The sequence below is a fragment of the Carcharodon carcharias genome, chromosome 22 (assembly GCF_017639515.1).
Source record: "Carcharodon carcharias isolate sCarCar2 chromosome 22, sCarCar2.pri, whole genome shotgun sequence".
Taxonomy (NCBI): Eukaryota; Metazoa; Chordata; class Chondrichthyes; order Lamniformes; family Lamnidae; genus Carcharodon; species Carcharodon carcharias.
In genome coordinates this window covers 18,005,168-18,019,884 of record NC_054488.1, presented here as the reverse complement: position 1 = coordinate 18,019,884, position 14,717 = coordinate 18,005,168, and positions in this window count along the sequence as shown.

Below are 14,717 nucleotides of genomic sequence, written 5' to 3'. Positions count from 1 at the left end.
TGTCCTTCTAGATGGCAGCAGTTGTGGGTTTGGAAGGTGTTGCCTAAGGAGCCTTGGTGAATTTTTGCAGTGCATCTTGTAGATGGTACACACTGCTGCTACTGTGTGTTGGTGATGGAGGGAGTGAATGTTTGTGGAAGGGGTGCCAATCAAGTGATCTGCTTTGTCCTGGATGTTGTCAAGTCTCTTGAGGGCTGTTGGAACTGCATTCTTTACAACGGGAACCCATAGCTGCTGCTTTGGAGCCCTATGGGCTACATATAAAATTCAAATTGATGTTCTCATGAATTTGCATATGTCTGAAGTTGCTTCTTCTGGCTCATGATATTCTTATTTAGGATTTACTCACCAATGAGGCAACAGCACTAAAAATGTATCTTCCTAAATAGCCAGATACATAAAATAGGTTCAAGGCGTACTAACCAATGAGATATATTACTGAAAATAGTATTGTGTTGCCGGAACGTCATGGGCCATAATGCCAGGGCTCATGTGCCACACAACCTCCAAGTTCAGGGAACACCATTGCCTCCATGATCTCCTCCAAGTTACACAACATTCTGATTTGGATATATATCGATGTTCCTTCATTAGCTTTAGTTAAAATCCTAGGACTCCTTAACAGCACTGTGCAAGTTCTTTCGCCACATGCAGCAGTTGAAGAAGGAAGGTCTCCACTATGTTCTCAAGGGCAGCTAAGGATAAGTCATAAATGCCGGCTTTGCTAACAATGCATGTGTTGCAAACATAAATAATAAAAAAGGCCCCCAGCCTACCCTTTTGACCCTACATGGAATATAATATATACTTGAGGCCATAAAAAAAGATATTCACTAATAAATCCAACAGGGAAATAAAGAGAAATTTCTTTATTCAGGGAATGGTTCGAATGTGGAACTCACTACTGCAGGAAGTGCTTGAGACTTAGATGCTTACAAAAGGAAACTAAACATGTACATAAGAGAACAAGAGGTGGAAAGATAAGCTGAAAGGTGGAGATGAGGAGATGAGACAGATAGAATGGGTGGAGACTCACCCAGGTATAAACACTCATATAGACAAATTTTAAACAGAAGTTGAGACCTATGGCAGATCCACTGTCTTTGCAGCAGTGATCAAAGTTTCTTTCAGATTTTGGTCTAGGAAAAAGACACAAGGCACTGTTGTGGAAATTCAGGGATGTGCTTTAATCAAAGCCAATGTACTTGTTCTGGACCATACATTTAATGATAGGAGGTAGGTGCTTTGTTGTCACCACTGGCTTCCAATCTCTCTCTCTCTTTGTCCTTCTTCATGCATTTTAGAACCTTTTAAAATCCAAGATGCCACTATCCAGCTACGACCTTTGATTTTTCTCACCATTCTCTTATTCTTTTTTATTTTGCTGGGGTTTTTTATTCATTCATGGGATGTGGACATCGCTGGCTAGGCTAGTATTTATTGCCCATCCCTAATTGCCCTTGAGAACATAGTGGTGACCTGCCTTCTTCAACCGCTGCAGTCCATGTTGGGCTTATGCCCAACATTTCATTTAAATAATAGAAATAAAGCTTTCTTTATAAATTCACATTGCAAAAAGTTTGTGACAGTTTCCTTTGCATAGCACCTATCCTGAGGACAACATGCTGTGCCCAGAAAGTTTCTGCTAGTGTGTGAATGGTCTAACTGAAATGGTCTTTTCTCATCACATTCCAGGCAGCATCTAGATGCCTCTTTGTCAGCACTTGTGATGAGATGGTTATTAAATTGCTTCATTTGACCATATGAAAGGTGTTCTACTGCTGTTAACACACTACCACCATCCAGTGGAAGAAGAACATACTACAAGAGTGAAGAAAAACAACAAGAACTTGCCTTTATATAAGTATCTTCAACACAATAAAATGTCCCAAGATGCTTCACAGGAGCATTATAAAGCAAACTATGACATTGAACCACATAAAGACATATTAGGTCAGATAACCGAAAGCTTGGTCAAAGAGTTTGATTTAAGGAGTGTCTTAAAAGGAGGAAACAAGGGAAGAAAGGCAGAGAGGCAGAGGGAGGGAATTCCAGTGCTTAGTATCCAGACAGCTGAAGACATTCACCAATGGTGGAGTGATTAAAATTAGGATGCACAAGAGCCCAGAATTGGATGAGTGCAGTTGTCATAGGCAAGACCAAGATTTGAAAACAAGGGTGAAAATTGAGGCATTGCTTAACTGGGAGCCACTATAGTAGGAACAGGGATGATGGGCAATGTTCTCTATAAATTGCATGGCTGCACAGCAATCAGAATATCCCCACACAGGTAGAGCATCAGTTTGCCCCTTTCAGTCATGCATGTATGCAAAAAAATTTAAAGGCCCCGTGCACTTAAATAAATAGTTCACAAAAAAAATTGGGGAATGTTGGTGATGGATGAACGGGGCTTGATGTGATCAAGGCCACAGGTAACAGTGAATTGGATGACATCACGTTTATGGAGGTAGAATTTGAGAAGCTGGCCAGGAGTGTGTTAAAAGTCCCAAATCTGGGGGTAGCAAAGGCATGCCTGGGAGCTTCAGCTGAAGATGAGTTGAGGAAGGAATGGAATTGGGCGATGTTTCAAAAGTGGAATAGACAGTCTTAGTGATATTTGGTCGCTGATATATGGTGCAGGTATGGATCCTCCATGTTATATTCTCATTGTTACTTATTCCTTGGTTGACAGACAATGTAAGCATTAATTATTTCTTTCAACCTTGTCCTGACTTTGTAATTTAAGTTACAATATATTTGCATTATGATATGTTATTATTGATTCAATTTTGTCAGTGATTTCCATTTCTTGTTGGGGATGGGCACTTATAGATACTCACGGTCACATTGGGCATTTCCCCCAATCCCGCAATTTACCACTTTGTGCAAAGCACTGTATTGTTATTGTATTGTATTGGCCAGCTAGATGGGAATGCACTCACTTGGTTCCATTCCTATCTTTCTAACTATAGCCAGAGGATGGCCATCAATGGTTTCTGCAATGTTATCTCTCTACTGGATAAGAGAAATTTATTTCAATTAAATTTTGGGAAGACTGAAGCCATTGTCTTCAGTCCCCACCACTAGCCCCATTTCCTAGCTAATGACTCCATCTCTTTCCCTGGCAAATGTGTAAGGCCGAACCAGACTGCTCACAACCTTGATGTTATAATTGACCTTGAGATGGGATTTCACCACAGATCCATGTCATCACTAAGCAAGACCTCTTATTCCCATTTTTTTAACATTGCCTGACTCTTCCTCTGCCTCAGTTCTTTCTCTGATGAAATCATCTGTGCCTTTGTTATTTCCAGGCAGGACTATTACAACACACTACTGGCTGGTCTCCCACATTGTACCTTCTGTAAGCTTGAGGCCTTAACTCAAACCGAATCCGCTTCACCCATCACTTTGTGTTCACTAACCTATACTGGCTCCCGGTTCAGCAACAGCTGAATTTTAAAATTCTCGTCCTTGTTCTCAAATCCTTCCATGGCCTGGCCCTATTCTACCTCTGTAATCTCTTCCAGCCTCACAACCCTCTGAGATATCTGGGCTCGTCTTATTCTGGCCTCTTGAGCACCCCGATTTTAATCACTCCATCATTGGTGGCTCTGCCTTCAACTGCCTAGGCCTTAAACTTTGAAATTCACTCCCAAACCTCCCTGCCTTTCGACCTCACTTTCCTCCTTTAAGATGTTCCTTAAAACATACCTTTTTGAGTAAGCTTTTGGTCATTTGCCCTAATATTACCTAATGTGGCTTGGTGTCATATTTCATTTGATAATGCCTCTGAAGCATGGATCACAATTCCACACTTGCAAGTCAATTCAGACTAATCCAAGCTCCAGGCCAATCACAAAATCGGGGTCCTTAGAGGGAAAGGTTCTTAAGATACAGCAAAAGTTCAGGTTTAAATAAAAAGTTGGAAGAGGAGCAGGAGAACACAGTTCTTTACTTGTTAGGCCCAATTATAGATGACATCATTGTAAGACAGGGAATTAATGAATCGTCTGCAAAATTCAAAGAGGTACTAAAATCATTTGACATTTATTTCAATCTGAGAAGCAATAATACACTCAAGAGAGATAAATTCAACAAGAGAGTCCAACTGCCAGGAAAACCAATCAATTCATTCATTCATCAATGATATGTGCTGGATGGCAGAAGGTTGTGAATATGGAGACTTAGTTTTTAAGTTCATCAGAGACAAAATAGTGGTAGGAGTAACAGATGATGTGCTCTCTGACCTCTTACAAAAAAAGGAAGATCTAACTCTGGAAAAGGCAATTCAGATAGTTGGACAGCCAGAGCTCCATGAACAGCACAGGACAATATGAAGGGGAGAGAATAAAAAATGGTTTGTAGGCCAACCCCCAGTCCAGATTGTTAGGCCACAAAGGCACAGGGACAGTCTAAGTCAGGGAAAGCAGTTTCTGAACTGGTCAGCATAGCGACCATGCTAATGCTGTGGAGTGAATTGCCCTCACAGGTGAGAACAATGTCCTGCAAGTGCAGCCCAATGCTTCCAATGCAACTGGATTGGACACTATAGCAAACTGTGCAAGGCAAGATCATTGAAATGCATGGAAGGCCCTAAGATATTCCCTGAGGTCAAGACTGCAAACCCAGAAGACACACAGCCATGCTTCTTGTGTGAAGTCAAATATCTCGCTTTCTCATTTTCGAATGTGGACGTTTCTGTCAAAGGCCATCTAACAAATTTTAAATTAGATACAGGAGCCAGTGTGGCAGTCCTGTCAGACAAAGAAACGTGGCTGAAATACCTCTGGCTTTGAACAGCAGTCAAATCACTTTATGGGCCTGGAGGAATCTGAAAGCCAGTCATTGGTATGATCCTGGAATCACTAAGGTATGGCGGCAAACTGATCTTCGAGCTGATATGTGACATCCACAACCATCCTTTCTCCCTCCTGAGCAGGGATGGCTGCACGGCCTTGGATTTCCTCAAGTTGGTAGATGATGTCAAGACAACCACTGTTGTTAACCAAACAGAACTGCATGCTCCCGGATACTCAAACAAAAAAGAATATCCTGACTGGGACTTCTCCCTGTCTTGTCTCTTTGTGGAGCAGGTTTGTTCATTCATGTTACAGGCCCCAGAAAACCCTCAATGGTCAGACTAGCCAATCACCCAGGACGTAACCATGATGCTTCCAGTGGAAGAGATTAAAGAGAGTGATCAGCAGTCTGAGAAGTCTCTACCTCTGGCCCTGATGACAGTATAGAAAGTCAACACTGCAACCACTGTGTATATGCTGCAACTCCCAGCTGGCATGCCAAAGCCACAAGAGATGCTGCTCATGTCCGACAACAAAAAGCAGAGGTGAGCGTATTGTTACCACTGGGATAGGAGGAGTGCACAGTTTCTCTAGACCCACTACTCCACAGGTCATACCATAAATGTAAATGTTTAATTCACTCACCAAAATGGCCAATTCTTTAACTTTGCTACTGCTAGACTGAGAATAAAGGAAACTTTAACCAGGCTTCTTTCAACACACTCAGAATAATTGATTTATTATGAAACAAAACTTTTTTTTAAAAAGTTGCAAAACTGGTTAACATGCAATTTTTAATCCAGAAGTGTAATTATTTACCCCTTTTAAAATCCCAATACATACTCACACACAAAAAAAACAAAGGACAAGACAAATAAGGTCTTTGCAGAGGTTGTTTTAAGGGAACACGATATGAAAAAGGATCTTGATTTGGTGTTCCTGCATGTGAGGATGGATCGCAGGTGCCAGCAGATGTCTGGAAGTCCTTTCCAAAGGATCTTTAGTGAAACACTCATTGTTAACTCTTGTTTGTTGCAGCTTCATAGGTTTTCAAATACAGATGAGTTATACTGAGATGAGAATTTTCTGGCTGAAGGAGAACACCCACTCTGGACTGCAGGCAAAGTAGGGAGAAAGAGAGAGAGAGAGAGAGAGGGGGGGGGAGCAATCTTCCTTCACAGTTTGCTCCCAAGACACACACTGAGTTCAAAACATATGTTCAGACAGAACTTCTCACAGGCCATGTGTTTTTGAACTAATCAGCAGGAGCCCACAGCCTGGCAACAGTAATTTTCTTTTAATTTAACTCAAGTAAACAAAATAACTTTTATCCCCCCAGGTGTCTTGCTGGTCATTTACCTGAAGTCATGGGATTTCTTGGAAAAAGGAATTTGCTCACAGACCAAAGTGAACTTGTAACCTTTCAAAAAGTGGAGAGTCTCCAAATAATTCAATCTACTTCCAATTTTTTAAAAAAAGCATATAGTTCTCAGAGATATGTCTTTCTAACAGTGCCACTAAACCTTCTTCTCACCACAGGAATATCTGCCTTAGCCACAGAGGCCATCAAGATGACCCACACGATGACAGAAAAAATTTAAGAAGTGACAAGGAGATAAATACATTGTTCATCAACCCAGCAAGAAATGAGTTAGCGTAGTAGCAACCACTGATTAATGCAACAGCCAGATCTACCAAGTACAGTTCAACATGAAGGAATGGAAGAAAAGAATGAAAGCATACCCAGATGGAAGCTCAACCTCCAAGCCAACATGAAGAACCAGCAACGGCAGAGCCTACCACCCCTCCAATGGAACTTCAAACAAGATATGGAAGGATTATAAGGCCTCCAGTCCGCCTGAAACTTTAAATCCAAGGGGCTTGAAGGAGGGAGATGGGGGAGTGGTAATGTAATAATAGTGCTAAGGTAGTAATGGTGATAATGTAGTAACAGCAGTGTAACTGTATGGGACTGATAACAGTGTAAGACATGAAGTAAACTAAAATACCTCCAAATACATTGAATAAAGAGTTGGGGGGGGGAGGTGTAATATAAGTGTCTGGCACGTACAGGGTTAATGTGGGACTGAGCACAGTACCGGTCACACAGTGATGTAAGAAGGCACATGACCCAGACCCAGGGTCAGTGTGGTGTTGAGCAGAGACATGTATAGACCTAAGCATGGAGACAGCTCCTAGCTTGTACCCTTTACCATATATGTGTAAATAGCTCTGGTAGTTAATAAAGATTTAACATTTAACCTTTAGAACACTACGACAACTTCTTTAAGTCAAACTGGCTGTAACCAATGCCGACACGACACTCACTCCCTTAATTCTGTACGAGGGTTTCAGTCTAGATTTTGTGCTTAAGTCTTTGATGAGGGATTGAGTTCACATCCTTCTGATGCAGGGGTGGGACTTGGCTAATATTTCTTATATTATTGTCTGTGCTTTATCAATTTATTTATTGTTCCTGAAGGTGATCTTTCAAATTAGCAAATTATATTTTGTGTGTTCCTCATTGTTGCCTCATTTGAAACACAAGACAAAAATTGCAACACACTGGATTATAGAGCATTCCAACTATTCTTTCATGAGAAAGACTCTTGCGAGTAATGCATCAATAAACGTAAAGATGACCTTTTGTCTATGTCATCTTTGGCAATCTCTCCTTTGCCTCCACCTATCACTGGCCCTCTATCCAGCTCCACCTGTTCCACCCCCTTTTAACAACTAATATTTCACCACATTTCTATTTCTCTTTAGTTCTGATGAAGAGTCATACGGACTCAAAACGTCAACCCTGTCTTCCTCTCCACAGATGCTGTCGGACCTGCTGAGTTTTTCCAGCAATTTTTGTTCTTGTTGTTGTTGTTCTCACTCAATGTTTGCTCTTGAACAGGAACTATCAGATTGAAATCAAAAGTGATAATCTCACCCCCCCCCCCCCACCTCTGCTTAGTTACCAATTATAGTGTCCAAGCTGGGATCAATTAACTCTACTGAGACTGGGAATAACTGGCTACCCACAGCTCTTCATGGTTTACTATTACACTTGCTCATCCACTTAGCCACTGAGCCATTATTGCATCCAGGTCTTTTTCCACTCTAAGGAGCAGTGGGAACACACTGTCAACTGATGATTAATGGGTGGAAATAAGATAGATTATATAATCTGTGTCATTCTTGTCTTTGTTGCTGATTTAATGGAAACAGAGAACAGAGTCATCAATAGATAATTAGATATTTACTTAATGGACTGTGCTGTTCATTATTCATCTAAATGAGCTGACGGTCAGGAATACTGCACTCTGATTTCCCAGAGGATCTGTGTCCAGGTGGCTCCTGCAAGAGGAAAATTATTGATTGAATGGGGCATTGAAAGTGATACCTGACTGTCAACTCTTCAATGCAGTTCCATTCTCTAGCTGCCTTCTAAAAGGCTTGCCAGTGAGGAGAAAATAAGTGAGCCTGTCTCTTAATTTTCTTTCTATTAGTCCCTACGTTGTACAATATAAAGAGCAAAGAATGAGAAAAATAGGTTCTTCCTTCATTGATCCGAACCTAAAAGAAACACGCCTGCAAATCCCATAGCAAAAGCAAAGAACAATACAATAATTCCTCACTTAAAGTTTTAGTTGGTTTTTTTAAAATTGCGACTTCAAAGTGAAACAACTTGAAATGATTTAGACTTTTCCATAGGAATCAATGTTAAAACCGGAGGTAGTTTTTTCAAATGTTTCTCGCCTGTAAAAATCAATATATAAGTTGAAAAACTGTACCATACATGTACAGTCCTAGCTGAAAAAGAAAATTGTGAAATAAAATAAATCACTAAATATTAAAGAAATACTACATAGATTCAAATCAGATAACATTCAAAAGTCTCTCTTTCTTCTTGGGCAGTAGCTCGGGTTTGGGGTAGACTTGCTTCCACTCCAATTAGATGGGTTTTGAGATGGCTGATAAATCCAATGCACAATCTGCAGGCTCTGCTACATGCAGAGCTTGGACAGTCAGATAGATGAGTTGTTTGGAGATTTGTCCACTCGTTGCAACTCCTTGACTTCACCTCTACATGTTTCTGGGAAGTCTCTCAATATGTTTGGTGCCTTCCTGAATGAACCTTTGCTATTTTAGTTGGTCAGCATGAGTCTGTGGGGATGTTTGATCACTCAGGGGTACTTTGAGGACATCCCTAAAGAGGAGGTGGCTTTGAGTGATTAACGCTTTGAAGTTGGGCATGTTGGCTTGGGAAAGGATACACCACACCTCTCTCTGGCAACTGTCTGATGATGAACCAAATTGTTTTCAACCTTGGTGTCATATTTGACCTCGGCAAGAGCTTTCAAACACATATCCAAATTGTCACCAAAACCACCTATTTTCACGTTTGTAACATAGCCTGAATTGCTTCAGCTGCTTTGATGCTGAAACACTCATCCATGCCTTTTTGTTACCTCTAGTCTATTACAATGCATTCTTGGCTAGCCTCCCACACTCCACCTTCTGCAAACTTGAGGCGATCCAAAACTCTGCTACCTGAGTCGTAATGCGCACCAAGTCCCAATCACCCATCACTCCCTTTGTTTGTTTACTTATATTGGCTCCAGGTTAAGCAACATCTGGATTTTAAAGTTCTCATCCTTGTTTTCAAATCCCTGCATGGCATCAGCCCTCCCTATCTTTGTAATCTCTTCCAGCACTACAGCCCTCCAAGGTGGAACACAAAACCAAGAGACAGACCTTTTCTTTACTGAGAGAGTTTATTGACTTTGTTCAGTCTTATAGCTCTCCACTCACACACCCAGTGGTCCTACCTGTCCCCTATTTAAACTCTTCTGTAAAACAAAAATCAATAAATTAAACAAATGAGGATAAGGTGTGGCGGGGGTGGTTGGGGGGGGGGGGGGGGGGGGGGGGGGGGGGGGGGGGGGTGAATGACAGCCCCTGGTGGGCCACTATAGCGAAAATAAAACATCAAAAGAAACCTACAAAATCAAATCAAAATGTCATTTCTGGGGTGGTGTCCCTTATTTATATGTGCTTTAAGTACTAAATTAAACAATTCCCTTTACCTGTGTATCTTAACTATATTATTAACATACTATTAACATTGGTAATATTCATGTGAAGTGCCAGGGTGGTTCATTACTTCAAAGGCCCAATACAAATACAAGTTCCTGTTAATTTAAAATGTCAACAGTTCATTTTGAATTCAAGACCACTTAATAAATAAAATACTTCAAGTCTTCATAGCTGATTCATCAATATCGGATGCGGTTGACTCTTAACTGTCCAAATTGGGTAGTCAGTTACTTGGTTGTATAGCGACCTTCTCAGGGCAACTAAAGATGGACAATGAATGCCAGCCTGACAAGCTGTGCCCACATTCCTGGGACAGATTTTTGAAAAGTTATATTGTTGGAGTCAGCAACAGAAAATGGCATCATTAATTCAGAGGAAGAGAGGCAGTCATGAAGTAAAGGCATCCAGAACCAATATCCTCAATTGTAACTGAAGTGATACTATGAATTGTGATCACTGATGAATTCCTCAGGATCGAACTACCTTGGAGGTGGGACTGTGCCTCAGTATGTGAAGAAGCTGTAAAGGTAGCACTAACACAGTACATTTTAACAATCTTAAATCCATCATACTAAAAGAATTGGAAACTTGTCAAAGCCAGTTTCCCTGAGGATTTCAGCAGCATTCACCATTTAAACAGAACTATTGTTTAAATTGTTAGAGAACACCACCATAATAACTGAAGCAGAGAGTTGAAGATGACACAGGCAAATTGTGTTCCTGTACACATTGTCCTAGGGCAGCTTTGTGTGTGTAAACCTTCCAGGAAAATGCGGGGAAAAAAAAACTGATGACCAATCCTATCGGGTTTACATTCCTATCAGATTTTTAAGAAGTTAATTCTTGGGGTACGGGAAGCACTGGAAAGATTGGCATTTATTGCCCATCCCTAGATTATCTTGAGAAAAATGGGCCTTCTTCTTGAACAGCTGCAGTCAGTGTGGTGAAGGTGTTCCCATAGTGCTGTTGGATTGGGATTTTCAGGATTGTGACCCAGCAATGACGAAGGAACAGTGATGAACATTCATGTCAAGATGGTGTATGACTTGGAGGTGTTGGTGTTCCCATGTGCCTGCTGATTTGATAAACTTTCTAATAATATGTAATTATTACACGTAATTGCTGTACGATGGAGAACGCATCTTGATTGTATAGGAAATTCTATAGCATGGGGAATAATCTTATGATGCACTCCTATTGTCTTCAGTGCAATGGACATGTTTATGAGAGACTTATAGGTAGCTTCTCTCACCCTCAACTTCCACTCCTCAAAATTATTTTTATTCTTACTTGTAATCTTTTGAAGCAGCATTTCACTCAAGGGGCAATTCATCATGAGTTGAGCCTATTATGTATGTCTCCCATGTAGGAGTTTCTATCTTCTATAAAATACTCTACTTATGGTTATTTTGATCTGCGAATTACAAGAGGAAGAATTGACTCATGCAAAATGTTCTTATGCCTGATGGGGTTAGTTTATCTCTACCCAAGATTACAGATTTAAAATGATTACAGGATAACTAAAATGGTTACAGCAAATGATTACAGATTTAACAAATTGAGAAAAGTAAATAATAATAAAAAAAAGCTGCTTTGTTCCTTTACTCCCAGCAATTCAACTCTTCACTGATACCTAACATCAGAATGCTCAAATACGTTACTTCCAACAAGTAAACGTTTCACCAATATCTAGCTCAAATATGCTATTAACTGTGGCCATACAATCATCAGAGGTGGCTGGCTCCTATGGGTGTGGGTTCTTCTCCCCGGGATTAATTGGGCCCTCTCTCTAAGATTTTCTTCTGACAATTAGCGGTGTCTTCTTCCTTCAACTGCAGTGCAGCTCTCCAATATGTTCAATCTTTTATACTCCTTTTCAGGGGATGGGGTTAGTTCATTAGTATTGACAAGCTATTATGAAGCTACTTTTAAAAGCACAATACCAAATTATATTTGCATCATGTTATGGCACAGCTGATAGTAAATGCTGAGCTGCTCAAATCCCAAAGGGAAACTTGAAACAACTGCCACAACTGTTTTGCAATTTGTATAAATTTCAACATGCATGCCTTGAATTCAGTAGTACTAAGACCACCTTATAGGTTTCTTACACTTACAGGTTTCTTACAAAACTAAATTAAACCTTTATTAATAGAAGAAATAATTTTGAGTACACATAGATCTACAAATTACTACTATGATTACTTCTAAATCCACTAATTAATCTAACTCGCAGTTACACTTTCATTAAGGCAACAATGAGACACATGGATTTTTAAAAGACCCAGGCAAAGTAACAAACAATACCCTGAATAGTGGAATTCAAAGTGAGTTTTTCTCAGCTTCAGTTCCTTGTAGACAGCAGCTTGAGGATTAGATGCTGAAGGCCTTTCACACTTGTTAGATCTTAGAATGCCTTCCCTTGCATACAACCTTCGCTCCTTTATACATATTTTCCCCTTTGAATGCAAATTCCCATTGTTTCACTATGTTTTTGGACTTTACCTCTCTAATAAAATAACAATAGTACCAATTTTACCAGTAAGATTTGGGAAAAATAAACATACTGTTTCTTACTTCTCCTGGCTAAGTGACACATTTCACTCCTCCTTTGAAATCACTCTAGTCTGGTTTATTTAAAAATGCAAACATTCCCTTTTCCCCTATGTTTACCTACTTAACATTTTAAACCTAGCTTATCTTCTATTACATCAAAGCCTTCAGGCCAGCTGCCTTTAATTCAATTAAGTTATACACTCCCACACACAGACATAGACCCATAGACACAGACCCCACTACTACTCTACAATAAATTCCAATAACATTATGAGAATTATTTTATCTTCCTGACAATTCATTGAGACAGTTGTCCAACTTTCTTCTGCTTTCTCCAGTAATTTTCCATTATGTAAAGACCTTCTAGTCAATTTTCGAGGAATGTTATATTTATGCTGGAACACTTATCTTGATTCAACACCTGGTCTTCATAACTAAAACATTAGTGTATCTGGCTGGCTTATTATAATATCTGTTGTTTTCTGTGATAACATTTGTCCTTGTCTCTCAGCTTGGTGAGGCTTATTTTAGAAAAAGCGACACAAAAATTGCCTTCTCAGTCCAGGTCACTTGTTGGAATGTGTAATAGGCAGCATTGTCAATCATTGCCCCCAATTTGTTCAAAAGGGTTTTTTTTTCTTTTGCCTACGCTTGCTTTTCCTTGTTTATGGTTACTTACACAGATTTAGTGCAAAGTCAAAAATTATTAAAGAAAAGGAACACAGAGAAACAGGAAATGCATGGCAGGTAGGATAGGCTAACTTTTCACTCGTGCCTTTGTTGGAAATACCACTTTTCAATGAAAGGTGTGTGGTTTTAAGGTATTTCCTGATGATACAGGCTTCTATTCATCCATGATTATCAGTGTGTGTTTTGTAACTGGGTCCAGCCCTTTTCACACAACAGTTGTATAACTTTTGAATTCCCCCTCCCCAAAAGACTACTGATGTTGGGTCAATTGAAATTTTTCAGACTGAGATCGACAGTTTTTTTATTAGGAAAGGATATCTAGGGATACGTAACAAAGTCAGGTAAATGGAATTGAGCCAAAGATCAGCCACAATCCAAAGGTGGAACAGACTTGGGGGGCTGAATGATTGATGTTCTTATGTTCAAAACTGCTATGAAAATTACTTCTATGTGGAGACAAATGCTGAATCCATGTGACCAAATGGTGGTGCTGTCTGAACTACAGGTCATAAGAGAGTAATAAAATGCATCTTTACACGTAGTCCAGCTCAAGATCTTTGTTTTAGCATCTCATTGATATTATCATTAGACATGGTTAGACGGAGATGAGGAATTTTTTTTTCTCTCAGAGGGTTGTGAGACTGTGGGCTCTCTTCCCCAGAGAGTTGTGGAGTCTGGGTCATTGAGTATTTTTAAGGCAGAGAGAGATAGATTCCTCATGAATAAGGGAGTCAAAGGATATCGAGAATAAGCAGGGAAGTGGCCTTGAGGCCACAATCAGATCAGCCATGGTCTTATCAAATGGTGGAGCAAGTTCAAGGTGCCAAATGGCCTACTCCTACTCCTAATTCATATGTTTGTATATACAGGAAGGTCACATAGGTTAAAAGGTTAAAGGGGTACTGTTATTGGAAATTGTGCTAAAAATAAATACATGTGCAATAATGGGGTAAGTAAAGGAAATGTTGCAAAGTCCACATTGCTACTTTATTGGTTGCAAAAGTAGATGGTAAAACTTTGTGGACTTTGAGTAGTGCATTCCAAAGCTGTCACGATCAGAGAACTGTGAAAGTTATAATGACAAGAATCACAGATTTCAAATTTGTTCAAACATATGGTGTGCTTATTTTATCAACTTCTGCCAATTTCCTCCTCCTCTCGCAATGCTGTTAACTTCTGCAATGATCTCCTGCTGGTATTTTTTGCCCAAGTAGCCATCCTTTAGGTGTGAAGCCTGATCCAGAAGGTAATTACTTGCAAGTCATTTGGCGTTGCAGGCAACTATAGCTAAGTCCAATAGTGTTCTTAACCACAGCACACCTGCCAGCAGAAGTTGACTGAATTTGTGATCAGGAGCAGGAGTCCTTCATGATTTGTCTCAAGAGTGACTGGGATCAATTGCAGCAACACCCATGCCACCCTGATTGAGTATGGCAAACTCTGTGCAAGTTTGGAAATTGAACCTAGGACATTGCTGGTCTCTACAACTTGGGTAGAAACAGAAGATACTGGAAGTGCTCAGCAGGTCAGGTAGCAGCTATGGACAGAGAAATAGAGCTAACGGGTGGATTTTCATTC